Source organism: Cynoglossus semilaevis, chromosome Z, assembly GCF_000523025.1.
Source record: "Cynoglossus semilaevis isolate Cse_v1.0 chromosome Z, Cse_v1.0, whole genome shotgun sequence".
NCBI lineage: Eukaryota > Metazoa > Chordata > Actinopteri > Pleuronectiformes > Cynoglossidae > Cynoglossus > Cynoglossus semilaevis.
In genome coordinates, this window is record NC_024328.1 from 7,755,788 (window position 1) to 7,763,417 (window position 7,630).

Consider the following 7,630-nt stretch of genomic DNA (forward strand, 5'->3'; position numbering starts at 1 on the left):
CTGTTCATTATCTTTATGGACAGAATTTCTAGGTGCAGCCTGGTGTCGGGTGGGGTCCAGTTCAGGAGCCACCGGATTTCATCTCTGCTTTTTGCGCCAGGACCTGCAGCATGCACTGCGGTGGTTTGCACCCTCTGGGTTGGGGAGGAAGTCCTGCCTCAGGTGGAGGAGTTTAAGTATCTTGGGGTCTTGTTCACAAGCGACGGTAGGATGGAACAGGATGGATCAGTGCAGCAGCCGCAGTAATGCGGTCACTGGATCGGTCTGTTGTGGTGAAGAAGGAGCTGAGCCAAAAGGCCTTGGGGTCCCACCAGAAGAGCTGGAGGAAGTGTCTGGGGAGAGGGAAGTCTGGGTGTCTCTGCTCAGACTGTTGCCCCTGCGACCCGGCCCCGGAGAAGCAGACGACGACGATGATGGATGGATGGATGGATGGATGGATTGATGGATGGATGGATGGATGGATGGATGGATAACCAACAGCTACCCAGTGACTAATCAGATTAAGAATTTCAATCAATTGACAGCCCTAATATGACAGGTCATGGAGATAGAGGGGGATGGATGGCTGTAAGAAAAACAACCAACTAAACCAACACCGAGTCTGGGTCCAACCTCTGTCCTCCTCCAGACCATTACTGTATCATCACCTCCTCTCAGCCCATGCTTCTTTTTTCCTCTTTAATTTCCTGACCGTCTCGCTTCTTATTGTGATCGCTCTCCCTCAGCATCTGTCTACACAAATCATTCTTCAGTTTCACAACCTGCAGCACTATAAATACACACACCTTTAGCAGAGGGCGCACACACACAGCAAAAACGCCTGCACACCAGACATCGCACAAAGTGATGGAGGCTTTTATTCAGATGGCCATGTCCTCGGGCAGTGGGTTACCAGAAGAGCTGCTATTCTTAGTCAGGGGAAGCAGAGAAGACTGGTCTCTGTACGGCCTTTCTCTATCTCTTCTTTTCACTGCAGCCAACCACCTCTTTCCTCCTAGCTCTCTCTTTGCACTTCACCTATCGTCCCACTCCTACTCCTCTGCCCAGCGCTCCTCTCTTCTTCTTGTTGTCAAAAACCCACTCCGCCTTCGCCCCGTCCTCCTCCGCCTCATCACTCTTCATCTTTCAGTGAGGAACCAGTGAAGCAAACTGTGTCCTGCAGAGGGATGATCTCCGTGTAGAGGACAGTGGGCTCAAGTCTTTGGACCGCTGACGGGACGGGGCACAAGGTCACAACTGTTATTGGATCACGCACGTCATACAAAGGTGAAAGGCTTAGTTTTTCACCTACAACCTCGATTTACACTTAAATCCAGCTGTGGGAACTGTTTTGAGGAACTTGTGGAGAAAATTAAAAAAAAAAATTTCATTGAACAAAGTCAACACAAAATATATTAACACTGAAATTAAATTCCTTTGCTGCCCTCTCTCCTTCACTTCATGCCTGCCCCCCATTTTGTGAACCACTGACTAACAGTAATTCCTCATCTTCAACCTTAATGACGTATTAACTTCCCCCAATTATGACCTAGACACAAAACTAAATCCTTGGTTTGAATGATATAGAAACACTGAGTCATGTTACATGTCATGGTTTAAAATCCCACTCACCTGATTTCTATCCAAGCATGTAGGAGAACATATGGCATAGCCATTAGGTATCATTAAAAGGATATACACTTCTCGGTGACATCATCATCCTTAGATCATTTTAATGAATGTAAACGTTTAAAAAAGCACGGAAATTTTTTATATTCAATTTCTGCCAATGAAATGAAATATCAATTAATTTCATCTAAATACAATCTAAAATAAACCTCACAACTGAATTATTCCTCAATCAGACTTTGATCTGTATTAGGATTTATAAAAAAAACCCACAAGGATACACACACACACACAAGCACAGCTTAATACATCAATACATCTGTGCTGCAGCAGTGGAGGATGACAGAAGAGAAAACAGCAGTAGTTGGACGGGAGAAGAGGGATATGTTACATAATATTTCAACAGAGATATTTGTAAATTGTGTCACAGCTTAACAAGACAACATTACCATGACAACCATAAGTCAGAGGCTTCAGTTCAGAATTCAATTGATTTCTGAACTGATTTCTGCACGCTTCCTTTGACCTGCATGTCAAAGGACGTGCACTTTTGTGAGATGATAAATCCAGCAGTTTATTTTTGTACAATACTGTTGTTACGAGACCCTGACTGTTGATCAAAACAGGAGAAATTCTACAGAAACAAAAGCCACATTGTCAATAATTTGATCATGTAAATACATATTTTTAAAAAAAGTAGGAATATCGGCTGAGTTAGATAAAACAACAGATAAAACAGTTAGATAAAACAACAACACACATTCATCTCCACTGCAACAGAAGCTGCCGTACTAGAAATATTTAGTCTTTTACTAAAAAAGAATAATGTTTTAGGGAATTCTAGGAACCCAATGAGAACCGAGTCGACCTGTAACTGTCGGTATTTGGTATAGTTTTTGTTGCATGTTACACTATTGCCTCATACCAAGAAACAAAGCAATTAACTGAGATTAATTAAACAATTTTCACATGTTCATAATTGAGACACATTCAGTCCAATGATAATTCGATTTAATGACAGAATCATCAACAGTTTTGCCTGGTGCAAATAAAAATTTTATCCTGTTTATATGAGTTGTTTTTTATATGTGAGCAGCAGATAACGATACCACTTCACAGGACTTCAGGCGCTTTGTAGTACTGTATAGTGTAGAAAACTAAATGTATTTAGCTTTTTATCTAGTCTATTAGTTCTTGCATTTTTAATACAGAATTCTTTCACCTAATAAAAATATATTTGGAATTTACAATGCCTTAATGGTTGGAGTGAGAGGAATAGTCCTACAATTATTTCATCTTATTCTTATTCTTATTCTTATTCTTATTCTTATTCTTAAACTTTTTCTACTCTGTACCACCTGAGAAAACCTTGATCTCTCTGAGTGCCCCCATGATGACCAACATTAGAATATAGCAGCATAGACCTTCACTGTTAGCTTCCACCACAGAGGAGAGATGTTTAGAAATGTTTAGAAAGATGTTTATGTTTAAATGTTGTATTAATTGTACATTGTATGTTTCATGCCTGTATGCCTACATATTCTCCTGTCTGTAACCACTGTGTGCTGCTGCAGCAGTGACCCAAATACCTCCATGTTTCCATTCAAGTTTAATACCATATCATCCTGTACAGAGGGTTTTTATTATACTGGGACTTGTGACACTGATGCATTATGGCTCCTTACACTGTGACACTGTACTGTGTCCTCGTTAGTCACAATAGGGTTATTATTCACTATGAGCAGAAACACTAAGGGGACCACCAACCACAAAGCACTGTGTAGAACCAGGAGATTGCTACGCCTTCAGAGTGGCGCCCATTCCCTGAGGCCTCCAGTTTACTGTAACATATAATAATAATAATGATAATTTAAAACAAATTAAGACAAGAAGAAAAGGTGAAAGACTCAAAGTGATAGAGTCCTCTCTCACTCCTTGTAGCAAAACAACTGATTCACCACACAAGTGAAGCTTTTTGGGTTTTGTTTTGTTTGATTTTTTGTAAAAGCTATTACGGAAAATGAGAATGTGAAACTGATAGCACGATGCAGAGCGATTTTTATTTGTTCCCTCATTACCAGTCCAGACAGACAAGAAGAGACGGCTAATTCAGACATTCCATTCAAAAGTGCCTGCCGTGAGGAGACGGCACACATTAGGCCACAGTTTCCCAGCAGCAGAGTCTTCTGCTTCAGTTTCTTTTTGAAAAGAGATCGAGCGCTAACACAAACGCACAGAAACCTGTCAGGTAAACGAACCATGTCTTCTCTTTATGAAAGATTAAAAAAAGATAATCAAAGATGAAATTGACTTAGTGGCAAAAGATTGGTTAGAGAAACAGATGAGAAATACTCCTCTGTGAGCAGAGAAGACAGAATCACTGCTGGGATCCACTGATGGTCGGGGGCTGGAATGGCCACTAATGATTTAACACTGCTGTCAGCGTTAGCATCTGCACTGATGAGATGCCAAATTGTGTTGTACAACCCAGCAGATGGACTTTGTTGTATTTTTTTCCCCTCAACTCTCAGGCTTTTCCAGCGTTTTATAGCTTTGATGTGCAATACTTCAATGAGTACATAAAAGTGCATGTTGGAGGATTGTCTGTTGAAGGATTGATCCCTGCTGGGGCTGGATGTGTATTGTACTGACAGGCTTTTTATATAAGAAGAAAGAAAAACACATAGTACACTCCTGTAGACCAGACCCTATACACCAGCCATAAAGGCTCATATGCATTGTTTAGGCTCCGTCTTTTTAAGAACTCTGTGATATTTGACTGGCTGTCTTAACAGGATGAGCAGGAGAGACAGAGGGGCAGGTGTGAAAGCATTATGATGTCAATGGTACTATAAACATAAACAAGGTGGTAGATGAAGATGACTAAGTTTTCCATCAACTACATCCCCCGTGATGCACATTCATTTTGTGACACGCCTCCTGTATCCTGGTGTAATCTTGTACCAGTGGTTTTCTCAATGGATAATAATCTCATACGAGTTGAGTTGACTTGTCATCTTGCTCTTCATTTATCCCATAAAAGTGTGGGAGAGAATGACGTAGTCGTTAGGTCTCAATATTAAAATCAAATATTTAGTTACAGTTCAGTCCCATAACTGACACTTTCCTCATTAACTGTAGGGGCAGTGGTGGCTCAGTGGTTAAGGAAACGGACTTGGGTCCGGGTGGTTTCAGGTTTGAGTCCAGTTGGTGGACGCAGCTGCTCTGAGCATGACACCGTCCCCACTCACTGCTCCCCTTAAAGCTGCCCACTGTTCACTTTGGTAATGGGTTAAAAACAGAGGTCACATTTGGTTGTGTGCTGTGTCACAATGACAAGGAGTTCACTTTCTATAATTCTCTTTTTTCCTTTAAAGATAATTTTCATTTATGTCATGTGACGTAGAATCAGTTGCTCTTTTCATTTTTAATTTAATTCCATTTAAATCTACTGTTTACAATGGTAAAAACCATAAAGCTGGACTCCAGCGGGACTGGGGCTTGTTTTATATCGTGTCTGCACCTTTGCCCTGCTGTGCTGAACCAAGTTCACACTGTGACGTCATGAATCCCACAGGGGGATAATTATCATAACAGAGAAATACAACAAAGAGGAGACGAGACTTGTGTACGTGTGAGCCTGCAGAGAAGGAAGGACTCGATATAAGAGATGAACTACTCTGATCCATGAATACAGGATGAATGTGACAGCACACACTGTATACGCTGTATTTATATATAGCACATAGGTGTGATAATAACACCTACTCTCGTTCTCAGGCTTCAAACAAAAATAAACAAGGTATAAAAATAAAAAACATTTTAAAATGTAATTGAACAACAATATATTATTTTTTAAATTAAAACTAACAATTAAATGTTACTAAAATAATATAATGTAATATAATATAATATCGTATCGTATCGTACCGTATCGTATCGTATCGTATCGTATCGTATCGTATCGTATCGTATCGTATCGTATCGTATCATGAGATCCAGACTATGCAAACCGGCCTGTAAATATAGGTTAGAAGACCATGAGCTGGTCTGACCAGGATAATTAAAAAAATAAACAGCTCTCATTGTGTCTCACTTTCTTAATTTTACTATGATAACAAGACTTCATGAAGCCACTGCTGTGACGCAACCATAAAACTGTACCAACCATTGTAAGAATCCAAATTGCAGTTCTTTGTTTGCAATGTTTTTGACATTTCAATTCAACACCGTAGTCTGAGATAATAATAATACTTTTCTTCCCTATCGGACAATAAAGAACCATACAGCACTGTCTGAAGCAGCACAGTGACGTGGCGTTATCTAACCACCACATCCAACTAATGATGTAGCAGCTAATGTGACAATCATTGAATCAGCTTCCCACATCCCACTGCTTCTTATTGTCCCGCATGCTGTTCACTTCCTCCAGAAAAATTCTTAGAAATTATATCGTTGTTTCTCCGTCAATCTCACTCAAAGATTCACACTCATGCACGATTTTCACGTCTGCCACAAAAGGCTCTGACTTAGGGATTCCTACTCCCTGGATTAAAAAAAACACATTTGTTGGTGTGACAGTGACACACTGTTAGGGAAATATCTTGCCACCTTCATACAATACATCCTGGATTTGTGTGTGTGTGTGTGTTAGGAATAACTCCCTCGGCGTCTCCTGCACACACCGTGACTCTGTTTTACTACGTCGCTGAGAGCTTTCAGTGTTTCTCACATACAGCTATTAAAAACTGCAGTGACAAACGCAGCACAAACAAGAACCAAATATTCAGCAGTCCTACTGGATAACCAGATGCTTGGATGCCGGTGGTGTGTGTGTGTGCAACAGTGGAGGTGTCACATTTGTCAGTGCCATCACTCCACACCAGCACCTGTAGTCAGTGACAGAGGCATCTGTGACAGATGGGATCAACCGCTGCAATAACAACATCGACATCACAGAGAGCAAAGTCCCAGCAGTGTCAGAGGAGTTTTAACACCATGAGCGTAGGCCCGCCGTGACTCCAGGAGGAGACATAATGACACACGACACGACATCGACCGAGATGTTTCTCTTATGTGCGATTTTCACACAAAAACCAAAACCTGGAGCAGAGACACTTTTATTTGTTGCGTGACTCTCCAGAGCAAAGGATGAATCAGCAAATTTGCAGCAGAATTCCAAGGCTTTTGATTGGCTGTTGGTTCAGACCAGTGGTTCTCAAACTTGTTCTACTCTGTACCACCTGAGAAAACCTTGATCTCTCTGAGTACCACCATGATGACCAACATTAGAATTCCCTCGCTCGTTCCATGTTCAACAAGTTGAGTCCCATGATTCTGTGCTGCCTGTGCTGACTTGAGCAACAGACTTGCATTGCAGCAAAAAACAAGTGAATAAATAAAAAGACCAGATATCCTATTTCATAATCTCACATTTTTTTCTAAATGTTGTATTAATTGTGCATGGCATGTTTCAGATTTATTCAATTTAAAATCATCTATCTGTCCAACACCAGCGATTCATCCATCCATCAACCATACTTCCATCCTTCCATCCTTCCATCCTTACATCTGTCCAAACATCAACAATCCTACCATCTGGTGGATAGACAGATTGTCGGATGGATGGATGATGGATGATCCATCCATCCAACAATCTGTTTATGCATCCTTTCATCCATCCATCCTTGTGTCCATCCATATAACAAGACAACAAATTAATTTGCCAAAAACAAAACGTAAATTAAACAAATGTTAAACTGCTTGTTGTTGTTGTTGTTGTTATTGGAGCAGGGAGAACTAAGCTGGCCTGATTCAACATTCAATAAAACCCTTCCTATTTCACATCACTACAATCATGTGCATCACACACGGATGGAGACATGGTCACAGATTCAATCTCCTTTTCAGCGAGTTACTGCATTCCTTTCACTGCATTCTTACTTGACAACAGGCATTCCTCAGTAAATACAGACATCATTTTCACAGACAGCTGATTTTGAACCAAGGTAACAGACCTGGC

General features: G+C 40.8%; 1 protein-coding gene across 1 annotated transcript in view; it reads right to left on the reverse strand.

Annotated features, from left to right (window-relative positions):
* The window catches only part of LOC103397623 (ras-specific guanine nucleotide-releasing factor 2), a gene marked incomplete at its 5' end in the record, with an annotated part of 31,302 nt that overhangs the window by 19,722 nt on the left and 3,950 nt on the right, over positions 1 to 7,630 (reverse strand). The gene's annotated exons all lie outside the window — the stretch shown is intronic.